The sequence below is a fragment of the Accipiter gentilis genome, unplaced genomic scaffold (genome assembly GCF_929443795.1).
Source record: "Accipiter gentilis unplaced genomic scaffold, bAccGen1.1, whole genome shotgun sequence".
NCBI lineage: Eukaryota > Metazoa > Chordata > Aves > Accipitriformes > Accipitridae > Astur > Astur gentilis.
Window position 1 is genome coordinate 703,380 of NW_026060858.1, and position 15,411 is coordinate 718,790.

Here is a 15,411-nt window from a genome sequence, read left to right on the forward strand (position 1 = left end):
GGTAGTATCGGTACACCCACCGGTACTCCGGTGAAGTACGTGAACACTTACTGGTTCACTGGGGTACACCTGATGACGTTACTGGCGCACGGTGTAGACCAGACATTCCTACCTGACCCTCCGTTTTAGGCCCGGTGTCCCTACCTGATGCTCCGTTGTTGGCCTGGCACCCCTACCCGATATGCTGGGGTAGTACCGGTACCCCCACCGGTACTCTGCGGTACTATCAGTACACCCACCGGTACTCCAGGGTAGTACTTGAACCCTTACTGGTTCGCTGGGGTACACCTGCTGACCTTACGGGCGTGCTGTGTAGACCAGACATTCCTACCTGACCCTCCAGGCTAGGCCCGGTATCCCTACCTGATGCTCTGCGGTAGGCCTGGCCCCCTACCCGACAATCTGGGGTAGTACCGGTACACCCACCGGTGTTCCGCGGTAGTTTTGCTATACCCACCGGTACTCCTGGATTGTACCGGAACCCGTACTGGTGCACCGGGGTACACCTGCTGACCCTACGGGCACACTGCTTTGGACCCACCCTTCCTACGTGACCCTCCGGGGTAGGCCTGGTATACCTACCCGATGTTTCGAGGTAGAACCGTTTCCCCACCGGTACTCTGGGGTTGGAACGGAACCCTTTGTGATGCGCCAGAGAACACCAGCTGTCCCTTCGTGCGCGCTGGACTAGACCCGGCCTCCCTACCGGACCCCACAGGTTAGACCCGCTATCCCTACCTGATTCTCCGCATTAGGCTTGGCACCCATACCCGATGTTCTGGGGTAGTAGCGGTACCCCCACCGGTACTCTGCGGTAGTATTGGTACACCCACCGGTACTCCAGGGCAGTACCTGAACTCGTACTGCTTCGCTGGGGTACACCTGCTGACCTTACGGGCGTGCCGTGTATACCAGACATTCCTACCTGACACTCCAGGCTAAACCCGGTATCCCTACCTGATGCTCTGCGGTAGGCCTGGCCCCCTACCCGATAATCTGGGGTAGTACCGGTACACCCACCGGTATTCCGCGGTAGTTTTGCTATACCCACATGTATTCCTGGATTGTACCGGAACCCTTACTGGTGCGCCGGGGTACACCTGCTGGCCCTACGGGCGCGCCGCTTTACGCCCACCCTTCCTACCTGACCCACCGGGGTAGGCCTGGTATACCTACCCGATGTTTCGAGGTAGAACCGGTTCCCCCACCGGTACTCTGGGGTTGGAGCGGAACCCTTTGTGATGCGCCAGAGAACACCAGCTGTCCCTTCGTGCGCGCTGGACTAGACCCGGCCTCCCTACCGGACCCAACAGTTAAGACCCGCTATCCCTACGTGATTCTCCGCATTAGGCTTGGCACCCATACCCGATGTTCTGGGGTAGTAGCGGTACCCCCACCGTTACTCTGCGGTAGTATCGGTACACCCACCGGTACTCCGGTGAAGTACGTGAACACTTACTGGTTCACTGGGGTACACCTGATGACGTTACTGGCGCACGGTGTAGACCAGACATTCCTACCTGACCCTCCGTTTTAGGCCCGGTATCCCTACCTGATGCTCCGTTGTTGGCCTGGCACCCCTACCCGATATGCTGGGGTAGTACCGGTACCCCCACCGGTACTCTGCGGTACTATCATTACACCCACCGTTACTCCAGGGTAGTACTTGAACCCTTACTGGTTCGCTGGGGTACACCTGCTGACCTTACGGGCGTGTTGTGTAGACCAGACATTCCTACCTGACCCTCCAGGCTAGGCCCGGTATCCCTACCTGATGCTCTGCGGTAGGCCTGGCCCCCTACCCGACAATCTGGGGTAGTACCGGTACACCCACCGGTGTTCCGCGGTAGTTTTGCTATACCCACCGGTACTCCTGGATTGTACCGGAACCCGTACTGGTGCACCGGGGTACACCTGCTGACCCTACGGGCACACTGCTTTGGACCCACCCTTCCTACGTTACCCTCCGGGGTAGGCCTGGTATACCTACCCGGTGTTTCGAGGTAGAACCGTTTCCCCACCGGTACTCTGGGGTTGGAACGGAACCCTTTGTGATGCGCCAGAGAACACCAGCTGTCCCGTCGTGCGCGCTGGACTACACCCATATCCCTACCGGACCCCACAGGTTAGACCCGGTATCCCTACCTGATGCTCCGCATTAGGCTTGGCACCCATACCCGATGTTCTGGGGTAGTAGCGGTACCCCCACCGTTACTCTGCGGTACTATCAGTACACCCACCGGTACTCCGGGGTAGTACGTGAACCCTTACTGGTTCACTGGGGTACACCTGCTGACGTTACTGGCGCACGGTGTTGACCAGACATTCCTACCTGACCCTCCAGGCTAGGCCCGGTATCCCTACCTGATGCTCTGCGCTACGCCTGGCCCCCTACCCGACAATCTGGGGTAGTACCGGTACACCCACCGGTACTCCGCTGTAGTTTTGCTATACCCACCGGTACTCCTGGATTGTACCAGAACCCTTACTGCTGCGCCGGGGTACACCTGCTGACCCTATGGGCTCGCCGCTTTACGCCCACCCTTCCTACCTGACCCTCCGGGGTAGGCCTGGTATACCTACCCGATGTTTCGGCGTAGAACCGGTTCTCCCACCGGTACTCTGGGGTTGGAACGGAACCCTTTGTGATGCGCCAGAGAACACCAGCTGTCCCTTCGTGCGCGCTGGACTAGACCCGGCCTCCCTACCGGACCCCACAGGTAAGACCCGCTATCCCTACGTGATTCTCCGCATTAGGCTTGGCACCCATACCCGATGTTCTGGGGTAGTAGCGGTACCCCCACCTTTACTCTGCGGTAGTATCGGTACACCCACCGGTACTCCGGTGTAGTACGTGAACACTTACTGGTTCACTGGGGTACACCTGATGACGTTACTGGTGCGCGGTGTAGACCAGACATTCCTACCTGACCCTCCGTTTTAGGCCCGATATCCCTACCTGATGCTCTGTTCTTTGCCTGGCACCCATACCCGATATGCTGGGGTAGTACTGGTACCCCCACCGGTACTCTGCGGTAGTATTGGTACACCCACCGGTACTCCAGGGCAGTACCTGAACACTTACTGGTTCGCTGGGGTACACCTGCTGAACTTACGGGCGTGCCGTGTATACCAGACATTCCTACCTGACACTCCAGGCTAGGCCCGGTATCCCTACCTGATGCTCTGCGGTAGGCCTGGCCCCCTACCCGACAATCTGGGGTAGTACCGGTACACCCACCGGTATTCCGCGGTAGTTTTGCTATACCCACATGTATTCCTGGATTGTACCGGAAACCTTACTGGTGCGCCGGGGTACACCTGCTGGCCCTACGGGCGCGCCGCTTTACGCCCACCCTTCCTACCTGACCCACCGGGGTAGGCCTGGTATACCTACCCGATGTTTCGAGGTAGAACCGGTTCCCCCACCAGTACTCTGGGGTTGGAGCGGAACCCTTTGTGTTGTGCCAGAGAACACCAGCTGTCCCTTCGTGCGCGCTGGACTAGACCCGGCCTCCCTACCGGACCCCACAGGTAAGACCCGCTATCCCTACGTGATTCTCCGCATTAGGCTTGGCACCCATACCCGATGTTCTGGGGTAGTAGCGGTACCCCCACCGTTACTCTGCGGTAGTATCGGTACACCCACCGGTACTCCGGTGAAGTACGTGAACCCTTACTGGTTCACTGGGGTACACCTGATGACGTTACTGGCGCACGGTGTAGACCAGACATTCCTACCTGACCCTCCGTTTTAGGCCCGGTATCCCTACCTGATGCTCCGTTGTTGGCCTAGCACCCCTACCCGATATGCTGGGGTAGTACCGGTACCCCCACCGGTACTCTGCGGTAGTATTGGTACACCCACCGGTACTCCAGAGCAGTACCTGAACCCTTACTGGTTCGCTGGGGTACACCTGCTGACCTTACGGGCGTGCTGTGTAGACCAGACATTCCTACCTGACCCTCCAGGCTAGGCCCGGTATCCCTACCTGATGCTCTGCGGTAGGCCTGGCCCCCTACCCGACAATCTGGGGTACTATCGGTACACCCACCGGTATTCCGCGGTAGTTTTGCTATACCCACCGGTACTCCTGGATTGTACCGGAACCCTTACTGGTGCGCCGGGGTACACCTGCTGACACTACGGGCGTGCCGCTTTACGCCCACCCTTCCTACCTGACCCGCCGGGGTAGGCCTTGTATACCTAACCGATGTTTCGAGGTAGAACCGGTTCCCCCACCGGTACTCTGGGGTTGGAACGGAACCCTTAGTGATGCGCCAGAGAACACCAGCTGTCCCGTCGTGCGCGCTGGACTACACCCATATCCCTACCGGACCCCACAGGTTAGACCCGGTATCCCTACCTGATGCTCCGCATTAGGCTTGGCACCCATACCCGATGTTCTGGGGTAGTAGCGGTACCCCCACCGTTACTCTGCGGTACTATCAGTACACCCACCGGTACTCCGGGGTAGTACGTGAACCCTTACTGGTTCACTGGGGTACACCTGCTGACGTTACTGGCGCACGGTGTTGACCAGACATTCCTACCTGACCCTCCAGGCTAGGCCCGGTATCCCTACCTGATGCTCTGCGCTACGCCTGGCCCCCTACCCGACAATCTGGGGTAGTACCGGTACACCCACCGGTACTCCGCGGTAGTTTTGCTATACCCACCGGTACTCCTGGATTGTACCAGAACCCTTACTGCTGCGCCGGGGTACACCTGCTGACCCTATGGGCTCGCCGCTTTACGCCCACCCTTCCTACCTGACCCTCCGGGGTAGGCCTGGTATACCTACCCGATGTTTCGGCGTAGAACCGGTTCCCCCACCGGTACTCTGGGGTTGGAACGGAACCCTTTGTGATGCGCCAGAGAACACCAGCTGTCCCTTCGTGCGCGCTGGACTAGACCCGGCCTCCCTACCGGACCCCACAGGTAAGACCCGCTATCCCTACGTGATTCTCCGCATTAGGCTTGGCACCCATACCCGATGTTCTGGGGTAGTAGCGGTACCCCCACCGTTACTCTGCGGTAGTATCGGTACACCCACCGGTACTCCGGGGTAGTACGTGAACACTTACTGGTTCACTGGGGTACACCTGATGACGTTACTGGTGCGCGGTGTAGACCAGACATTCCTACCTGACCCTCCGTTTTAGGCCCGGTATCCCTACCTGATGCTCTGTTCTTGGCCTGGCACCCATACCCGATATGCTGGGGTAGTACTGGTACCCCCACCGGTACTCTGCGGTAGTATTGGTACACCCACCGGTACTCCAGGGCAGTACCTGAACACTTACTGGTTCGCTGGGGTACACCTGCTGAACTTACGGGCGTGCCGTGTATACCAGACATTCCTACCTGACACTCCAGGCTAGGCCCGGTATCTCTACCTGATGCTCTGCGGTAGGCCTGGCCCCCTACCCGACAATCTGGGGTAGTACCGGTACACCCACCGGTATTCCGCGGTAGTTTTGCTATACCCACATGTATTCCTGGATTGTACCGGAAACCTTACTGGTGCGCCGGGGTACACCTGCTGGCCCTACGGGCGCGCCGCTTTACGCCCACCCTTCCTACCTGACCCACCGGGGTAGGCCTGGTATACCTACCCGATGTTTCGAGGTAGAACCGGTTCCCCCACCAGTACTCTGGGGTTGGAGCGGAACCCTTTGTGTTGCGCCAGAGAACACCAGCTGTCCCTTCGTGCGCGCTGGACTAGACCCGGCCTCCCTACCGGACCCCACAGGTAAGACCCGCTATCCCTACGTGATTCTCCGCATTAGGCTTGGCACCCATACCCGATGTTCTGGGGTAGTAGCGGTACCCCCACCGTTACTCTGCGGTAGTATCGGTACACCCACCGGTACTCCGGTGAAGTACGTGAACCCTTAGTGGTTCACTGGGGTACACCTGATGACGTTACTGGCGCACGGTGTAGACCAGACATTCCTACCTGACCCTCCGTTTTAGGCCCGGTATCCCTACCTGATGCTCCGTTGTTGGCCTGGCACCCCTACCCGATATGCTGGGGTAGTACCGGTACCCCCACCGGTACTCTGCGGTAGTATTGGTACACCCACCGGTACTCCAGAGCAGTACCTGAACCCTTACTGGTTCGCTGGGGTACACCTGCTGACCTTACGGGCGTGCTGTGTAGACCAGACATTCCTACCTGACCCTCCAGGCTAGGCCCGGTATCCCTACCTGATGCTCTGCAGTAGGCCTGGCCCCCTACCCGACAATCTGGGGTACTATCGGTACACCCACCGGTATTCCGCGGTAGTTTTGCTATACCCACCGGTACTCCTGGATTGTACCGGAACCCTTACTGGTGCGCCGGGGTACACCTGCTGACACTACGGGCGTGCCGCTTTACGCCCACCCTTCCTACCTGACCCGCCGGGGTAGGCCTGGTATACCTAACCGATGTTTCGAGGTAGAACCGGTTCCCCCACCGGTACTCTGGGGTTGGAACGGAACCCTTTGTGATGCGCCAGAGAACACCAGCTGTCCCGTCGTGCGCGCTGGACTACACCCATATCCCTACCGGACCCCACAGGTTAGACCCGGTATCCCTACCTGATGCTCCGCATTAGGCTTGGCACCCATACCCGATGTTCTGGGGTAGTAGCGGTACCCCCACCGTTACTCTGCGGTACTATCAGTACACCCACCGGTACTCCGGGGTAGTACGTGAACCCTTACTGGTTCACTGGGGTACACCTGCTGACGTTACTGGCGTGCGGTGTTGACCAGACATTCCTACCTGACCCTCCAGGCTAGGCCCGGTATCCCTACCTGATGCTCTGCGCTACGCCTGGCACCCTACCCGACAATCTGGGGTAGTACCGGTACACCCACCGGTACTCCGCTGTAGTTTTGCTATACCCACCGGTACTCCTGGATTGTACCAGAACCCTTACTGCTGCGCCGGGGTACACCTGCTGACCCTATGGGCTCGCCGCTTTACGCCCACCCTTCCTACCTGACCCTCCGGGGTAGGCCTGGTATACCTACCCGATGTTTCGGCGTAGAACCGGTTCCCCCACCGGTACTCTGGGGTTGGAACGGAACCCTTTGTGATGCGCCAGAGAACACCAGCTGTCCCTTCGTGCGCGCTGGACTAGACCCGGCCTCCCTACCGGACCCCACAGGTAAGACCCGCTATCCCTACGTGATTCTCCGCATTAGGCTTGGCACCCATACCCGATGTTCTGGGGTAGTAGCGGTACCCCCACCGTTACTCTGCGGTAGTATCGGTACACCCACCGGTACTCCGGTGTAGTACGTGAACACTTACTGGTTCACTGGGGTACACCTGATGACGTTACTGGTGCGCGGTGTAGACCAGACATTCCTACCTGACCCTCCGTTTTAGGCCCGGTATCCCTACCTGATGCTCTGTTCTTGGCCTGGCACCCTTACCCGATATGCTGGGGTAGTACTGGTACCCCCACCGGTACTCTGCGGTAGTATTGGTACACCCACCGGTACTCCAGGGCAGTACCTGAACACTTACTGGTTCGCTGGGGTACACCTGCTGAACTTACGGGCGTGCCGTGTATACCAGACATTCCTACCTGACACTCCAGGCTAGGCCCGGTATCCCTACCTGATGCTCTGCGGTAGGCCTGGCCCCCTACCCGACAATCTGGGGTAGTACCGGTACACCCACCGGTATTCCGCGGTAGTTTTGCTATACCCACATGTATTCCTGGATTGTACCGGAAACCTTACTGGTGCGCCGGGGTACACCTGCTGGCCCTACGGGCGCGCCGCTTTACGCCCACCCTTCCTACCTGACCCACCGGGGTAGGCCTGGTATACCTACCCGATGTTTCGAGGTAGATCCGGTTCCCCCACCGGTAGTCTGGGGTTGGAGCGGAACACTTTGTGTTGCGCCAGAGAACACCAGCTGTCCCTTCGTGCGCGCTGGACTAGACCCGGCCTCCCTACCGGACCCCACAGGTAAGACCCGCTATCCCTACGTGATTCTCCGCATTAGGCTTGGCACCCATACCCGATGTTCTGGGGTAGTAGCGGTACCCCCACCGTTACTCTGCGGTAGTATCGGTACACCCACCGGTACTCCGGTGAAGTACGTGAACCCTTACTGGTTCACTGGGGTACACCTGATGACGTTACTGGCGCACGGTGTAGACCAGACATTCCTACCTGACCCTCCGTTTTAGGCCCGGTATCCCTACCTGATGCTCCGTTGTTGGCCTGGCACCCCTACCCGATATGCTGGGGTAGTACCGGTACCCCCACCGGTACTCTGCGGTAGTATTGGTACACCCACCGGTACTCCAGAGCAGTACCTGAACACTTACTGGTTCGCTGGGGTACACCTGCTGACCTTACGGGCGTGCTATGTAGACCAGACATTCCTACCTGACCCTCCGTTTTAGGCCCGGTATCCCTACCTGATGCTCTGCGGTAGGCCTGGCCCCCTACCCGACAATCTGGGGTACTATCGGTACACCCACCGGTATTCCGCGGTAGTTTTGCTATACCCACCGGTACTCCTGGATTGTACCGGAACCCTTACTGGTGCGCCGGGGTACACCTGCTGACACTACGGGCGTGCCGCTTTACGCCCACCCTTCCTACCTGACCCTCCGGGGTAGGCCTGGTATACCTAACCGATGTTTCGAGGTAGAACCGGTTCCCCCACCGGTACTCTGGGGTTGGAACGGAACCCTTTGTGATGCGCCAGAGAACACCAGCTGTCCCGTCGTGCGGGCTGGACTACACCCATATCCCTACCGGACCCCACAGGTTAGACCCGGTATCCCTACCTGATGCTCCGCATTAGGCTTGGCACCCATACCCGATGTTCTGGGGTAGTAGCGGTACCCCCACCGTTACTCTGCGGTACTATCAGTACACCCACCGGTACTCCGGGGTAGTACGTGAACCCTTACTGGTTCACTGGGGTACACCTGCTGACGTTACTGGCGCACGGTGTTGACCAGACATTCCTACCTGACCCTCCAGGCTAGGCCCGGTATCCCTACCTGATGCTCCGTTGTAGGCCTGGCACCCATACCCGATATGCTGGGGTAGTACCGGTACACCCACCGGTACTCCGCGGTAGTTTTGCTATACCCACCGGTACTCCTGGATTGTACCAGAACACTTACTGCTGCGCCGGGGTACACCTGCTGACCCTATGGGCTCGCCGCTTTACGCCCACCCTTCCTACCTGACCCTCCGGGGTAGGCCTGGTATACCTACCCGATGTTTCGGCGTAGAACCGGTTCCCCCACCGGTACTCTGGGGTTGGAACGGAACCCTTTGTGATGCGCCAGAGAACACCAGCTGTCCCTTCGTGCGCGCTGGACTAGACCCGGCCTCCCTACCGGACCCCACAGGTAAGACCCGCTATCCCTACGTGATTCTCCGCATTAGGCTTGGCACCCATACCCGATGTTCTGGGGTAGTAGCGGTACCCCCACCGTTACTCTGCGGTAGTATCGGTACACCCACCGGTACTCCGGGGTAGTACGTGAACGCTTACTGGTTCACTGGGGTACACCTGATGACTTTACTGGCGCGCGGTGTAGACCAGACATTCCTACCTGACCCTCCGTTTTAGGCCCGGTATCCCTACCTGATGCTCCATTGTTGGCCTGGCACCCCTTCCCGATATACTGGGGTAGTACCGGTACCCCCACCGGTACTCTGCGGTAGTATTGGTACACCCACCGGTACTCCAGGGTAGTACCTGAACCCTTACTGGTTCGCTGGGGTACACCTGCTGACCTTACGGGCGTGCTGTGTAGACCAGACATTCCTACATGACCCTCCAGGCTAGGCCCGGTATCCCTACCTGATGCTCTGCGGTAGGCCTGGCCCCCTATCCGACAATCTGGGGTAGTACCGGTACACCCATCGGTATTCCGCGGTAGTTTTGCTATACCCACAGGTATTCCTGGATTGTACCGGAACCCTTACTGGTGCGCCGGGGTACACCTGCTGGCCCTACGGGCGCGCCGCTTTACGCCCACCCTTCCTACCTGACCCGCCGGGGTAGGCCTGGTATACCTACCCGATGTTTCAAGGTAGAACCGGTTCCCCCACCGGTACTCTGGGGTTGGAACGGAACCCTTTGTGATGCGCCACAGAACACCAGCTGTCCCATCGTGCGCGCTGGACAACACCCATCTCCCTACCGGACCCCACAGGTTAGACCCGGTATCCCTACCTGATGCTCCGCATTAGGCTTGGCACCCATACCCGATGTTCTGGGGTAGTAGCGGTACCCCCACCGTTACTCTGCGGTAGTATCGGTACACCCACCGGTACTCCGGGGTAGTATATGAACCCTTACTGGTTCACTGGAGTACACCTGATGACGTTACTGGTGCGCGGTGTAGACCAGACATTCCTCCCTGACCCTCCGCTTTAGGCCCGGTATCACTACCTGATTCTCCGTGTTTGGCCTGGCACCCCTACCCGATATGCTGGGGTAGTACCGGTACCCCCACCGGTACTCTGCGGTAGTATTGGTACACCCACTGGTACTCCAGAGCAGTACCTGAACCCTTACTGGTTCGCTGGGGTACACCTGCTGACCTTACGGGCGTGCTCTGTACACCAGACATTCCTACCTGACCCTCCAGGCTAGGCCCGGTATCCCTACCTGATGCTCTGCGGTAGGCCTGGCCCCCTATCCGACAATTGGGGTAGTACCGGTACACCCACAGGTACTCCGCGGTACTTTTGCTATACCCACCGGTACTCCTGGATTGTACCGGAACCCTTACTGGTGCGCCGGGGTACACCTGCTGACCCTACGGGCACACTGCTTTGGACCCACCCTTCCTACGTGACCCTCCGGGGTAGGCCTGGTATACCTACCCGATGTTTCGAGGTAGAACCGGTTCCCCCACCGGTACTCTGGGGTTGGAACGGAACCCTTTCTGATGCGCCAGAGAACACCAGCTGCCCCTTCGTGCGCGCTGGACTAGACCCGGCCTCCCTGCTGGACCCCACATGTTACACCCGGTATCCCTACCTGATGCTCCGCATTAGGCTTGGCACCCTTACCCTATGTTCTGGGGTAGTAGCGGTACCCCCACCGTTACTGTGCTGTAGTATCGGTACACCCACCGGTACTCCGGGGTAGTACGTGAACCCTTACTGGTTCACTGGGGTACACCTGAAGACGTTACGCGCACGCGGTATAGACCAGACATTCCTACCTGACCCTCCGTGTTAGTCCCGGTATCCCTACCTGATGCTCCGTTGTTGGCCTGGCACCCCTACCCGATATGCTGGGGTAGTACCGGTACCCCCACCGGTACTCTGCGGTAGTATTGGTACACCCACCGGTACCCCAGGGCAGTACCTGAACACTTACTGGTTCGCTGGGGTACCCCTGCTGACCTTACGGGCCTGCTGTGTAGACCAGACATTCCTACCTGACCCTCCAGGCTAGGCCGGGTATCCCTACCTGATGCTCTGCGGTAGGCCTGGCCCCCTACCCGACAATCTGGGGTAGTACCGGTACACCCACCGGTATTCCGCGGTAGTTTTGCTATACCCACCGGTACTCCTGGATTGTACCGGAACCCTTACTGGTGCGCCGTGGTACACCTGCTGACCCTACGGGCGCGCCGCTTTACGCCCACCCTTCCTACCTGACCCTCCGGGGTAGGCCTGGTATACCTACCCGATGTTTCGAGGTAGAACCGGTTCCCCCAGCGGTACTCTGGGGTTGGAACGGAACCCTTTGTGATGCGCCAGAGAACACCAGCTGTCCCTTCGTGCGCGCTGGACTAGACCCGGCCTCCCTACCGGACCCCACAGGTTACACCCGGTATCCCTACTTGATTCTCCGCATCAGGATTGGCACGCATACCCGATGTTCTGGGGTAGTAGCGGTACCCCCACCGTTACTCTGCGGTAGTATCGATACACCCACCGGTACTCCGGGGTAGTACGTGAACCCTTACTGGTTCACTGGGGTACACCTGCTGACGTTACTGGCGCGCGGTGTAGACCAGACATTCCTAGCTGACCCTCCGTGTTAGGCCCGGTATCCCTACCTGATGCTCCGTTGTTGGCCTGGCACCCCGACCCGATATGCTAGGGTAGTACCGGTACCCCCACCGTTACTCTGCCGTAGTATCGGTACACCCACCGGTACTCCAGGGCAGTACCTGAACCCTTACTGGTTCGCTGGGGTACACCTGCTGACCTTATGGGCGTGCTGTGTAGACCAGACATTCCTACCTGACCCTCCAGGCTAGGCCCGGTATCCCTACCTGATGCTCTGCGGTAGGCCTGGCCCCCTACCCGACAATCTGGGGTAGTACCGGTACACCCACAGGTACTCCGCGGTAATTTTGCTATACCCACCGGTACTCCTGGATTGTACCGGAACCCTTACTGGTGCACCGGGGTACACCTGCTGACCCTACGGGCACACTGCTTTGGACCCACCCTTCCTACCTGACCCGCCGGGGTAGGCCTGGTATACCTACCCGATGTTTCGAGGTAGAACCGGTTCCCCCACCGGTACTCTGGGGTTGGAACGGAAACGTTTGTGATGCGCCAGAGAACACCAGCTGTCCCTTCGTGCGCGCTGGACTAGACCCGGCCTCCCTACCGGACCCCACAGCTTAGACCCGCTATCCCTACCTGATGCTCCGCATTAGGCTTGGCACCCTTACCCTATGTTCTGGGGTAGTAGCGGTACCCCCACCGTTACTGTGCTGTAGTATCGGTACACCCACCGGTACTCCGGGGTAGTACGTGAACCCTTACTGGTTCACTGGGGTACACCTGATGACGTTACGCGCACGCGGTATAGACAAGACATTCCTACCTGACCCTCCGTGTTAGTCCCGGTATCCCTACCTGATGCTCCGTTGTTGGCCTGGCACCCCTACCCGATATGCTGGGGTAGTACCGGTACCCCCACCGGTACTCTGCGGTAGTATTGGTACACCCACCGGTACTCCAGGGTAGTACCTGAACCCTTACTGGTTCGCTGGGGTACACCTGCTGACCTTACGGGCGTGCTGTGTAGACCAGACATTCCTACCTGACCCTCCAGGCTAGGCCCGGTATCCCTACCTGATGCTCTGCGGTAGGCCTGGCCCCCTACCCGACAATCTGGGGTAGTACCGGTACACCCAGAGGTACTCCGCGGTAATTTTGATATACCCGCCGATACTCCTGGTTTGTACCGGAACCCTTACTGGTGCGCCGGGGTACACCTGCTGACCCTAAGGGCTCGCCGCTTTGGACCCACCCTTCCTACCTGACCCGCCGGGGTAGGCCTGGTATACCTACCCGATGTTTCGAGGTAGAACCGGTTCCCCCACCGGTACTCTGGGGTTGGAACGGAACCCTTTGTGATGCGCAAGAGAACACCAGCTGTCGCTTCGTGCGCGCAGGACTAGACCCGGCCTCCCTACCGGACCCCACAGGTTACACCCGGTATCCCTACCTGATGCTCCGCATTAGGCTTGGCACCCATACCCGATGTTCTGGGGTACTAGCGGTACCCCCACCGTTACTCTGCGGTAGTATCGGTACACCCACCGGTACTCCGGGGTAGTACGTGAACCCTTACTGGTTCACTGGGGTACACCTGATGACGTTACAGGCACGCGCGATAGAACAGACATTCTTCCTGACCCTCCGTGTTAGTCCCGGTATCCCTACCTGATGCTCCGTTGTTGGACTGGCACCCCTACCCGATATGCTGGGGTAGTACCGGTACCCCCACCGGTACTCTGCGGTAGTATTGGTACACCCACCGGTACTCCAGGGCAGTACCTGAACCCTTACTGGTTCGCTGGGGTACACCTGCTGACCTTACGGGCGTGCTGTGTGGACCAGAAAGTCCTACCTGACCCTCCAGGCTAGGCCCGGTATCCCTACCTGATGCTCTGCGGTACGCCTGCCCCCCCACCCGACAATCTGGGGTAGTATCGGTACACACAGAGGTACTCCGCGGTAATTTTGCTATACCCGCCAGTAATCCTGGATTGTACCGGAACCCTTACTGGTGCGCCGGGGTACACATGCTGACCCTATGGGCTCGCCGCTTTACGCCCACCCTTCCTACCTGACCCTCCGGGGAAGGCCTGGTATACCTACCCGATGTTTCGAGGTAGAACCGGTTCCCCCACCGGTACTCTGGGGTTGGAACGGAACCCTTTGTGATGCGCCAGAGAACACCAGCTGTCCCTTCGTGCGTGCTGGACTAGACCCGGCCTCCCTACCGGACCCCACAGGTTAGACCCGGTATCCCTACCTGATTCTCCGCATCAGGATTGGCACGCATACCCGATGTTCTGGGGTAGTAGCGGTACCCCCACCGTTACTCTGCGGTAGTATCGATACACCCACCGGTACTCCGGGGTAGTACGTGAACCCTTACTGGTTCACTGGGGTACACCTCATGACGTTACTGGTGCGCGGTGTAGACCAGACATTCCTCCCTGACCCTCCGCTTTAGGCCCGGTATCACTACCTGATTCTCCGTGTTTGGCCTGGCACCCCTACCCGATATGCTGGGGTAGTACCGGTACCCCCACCGGTACTCTGCGGTAGTATTGGTACACCCACCGGTACTCCGGGGTAGTACGTGAACCCTTACTGGTTCACTGGGGTACACCTGATGACGTTACTGGTGCGCGGTGTAGACCAGACATTCCTACCTGACCCTCCGTTTTAGGCCGGGTATCCCTACCTGATGCTCCGTTGTTGGCCTGGCACCCCTACCCGATATGCAGGGGTAGTACCGGTACCCCCACCGGTACTCTGCGGTAGTATTGGTACACCCACCGGTACTCCAGGGCAGTACCTGAACACTTACTGTGTCGCTGGGGTACCCCTGCTGACCTTACGGGCCTGCTGTGTAGACCAGACATTCCTACCTGACCCTCCAGGCTAGGCCGGGTATCCCTACCTGATGCTCTGCGGTAGGCCTGGCCCCCTACCCGACAATCTGGGGTAGTACCGGTGCACCCACCGGTATTCCGCGGTAGTTTTGCTATACCCACCGGTACTCCTGGATTGTACCGGAACCCTTACTGGTGTGCCGGGGTACACCTGCTGACCCTACGGGCGCGCCGCTTTACGCCCACCCTTCCTACCTGACCCGCCGGAGTAGGCACAGTATATATACCCGATGTTTCGAGGTAGAACCTGTTCCCCCACCAGTACTCTGGGGTTGGAACGGAACCCTTTGTGATGCGCCAGAGAACACCAGCTGTACCTTCCTGCGCGCTGGAAGAGACACGGCCTCCCTACCGGACCCCACAGGTTAGACCCGCTATCCCTACCTGATGCTCCGCATTAGGCTTGGCACCCATACCCGATGTTCTGGGGTAGTAGCGGTACCCCCACCGTTACTCTGCGGAAGTATCAGTACA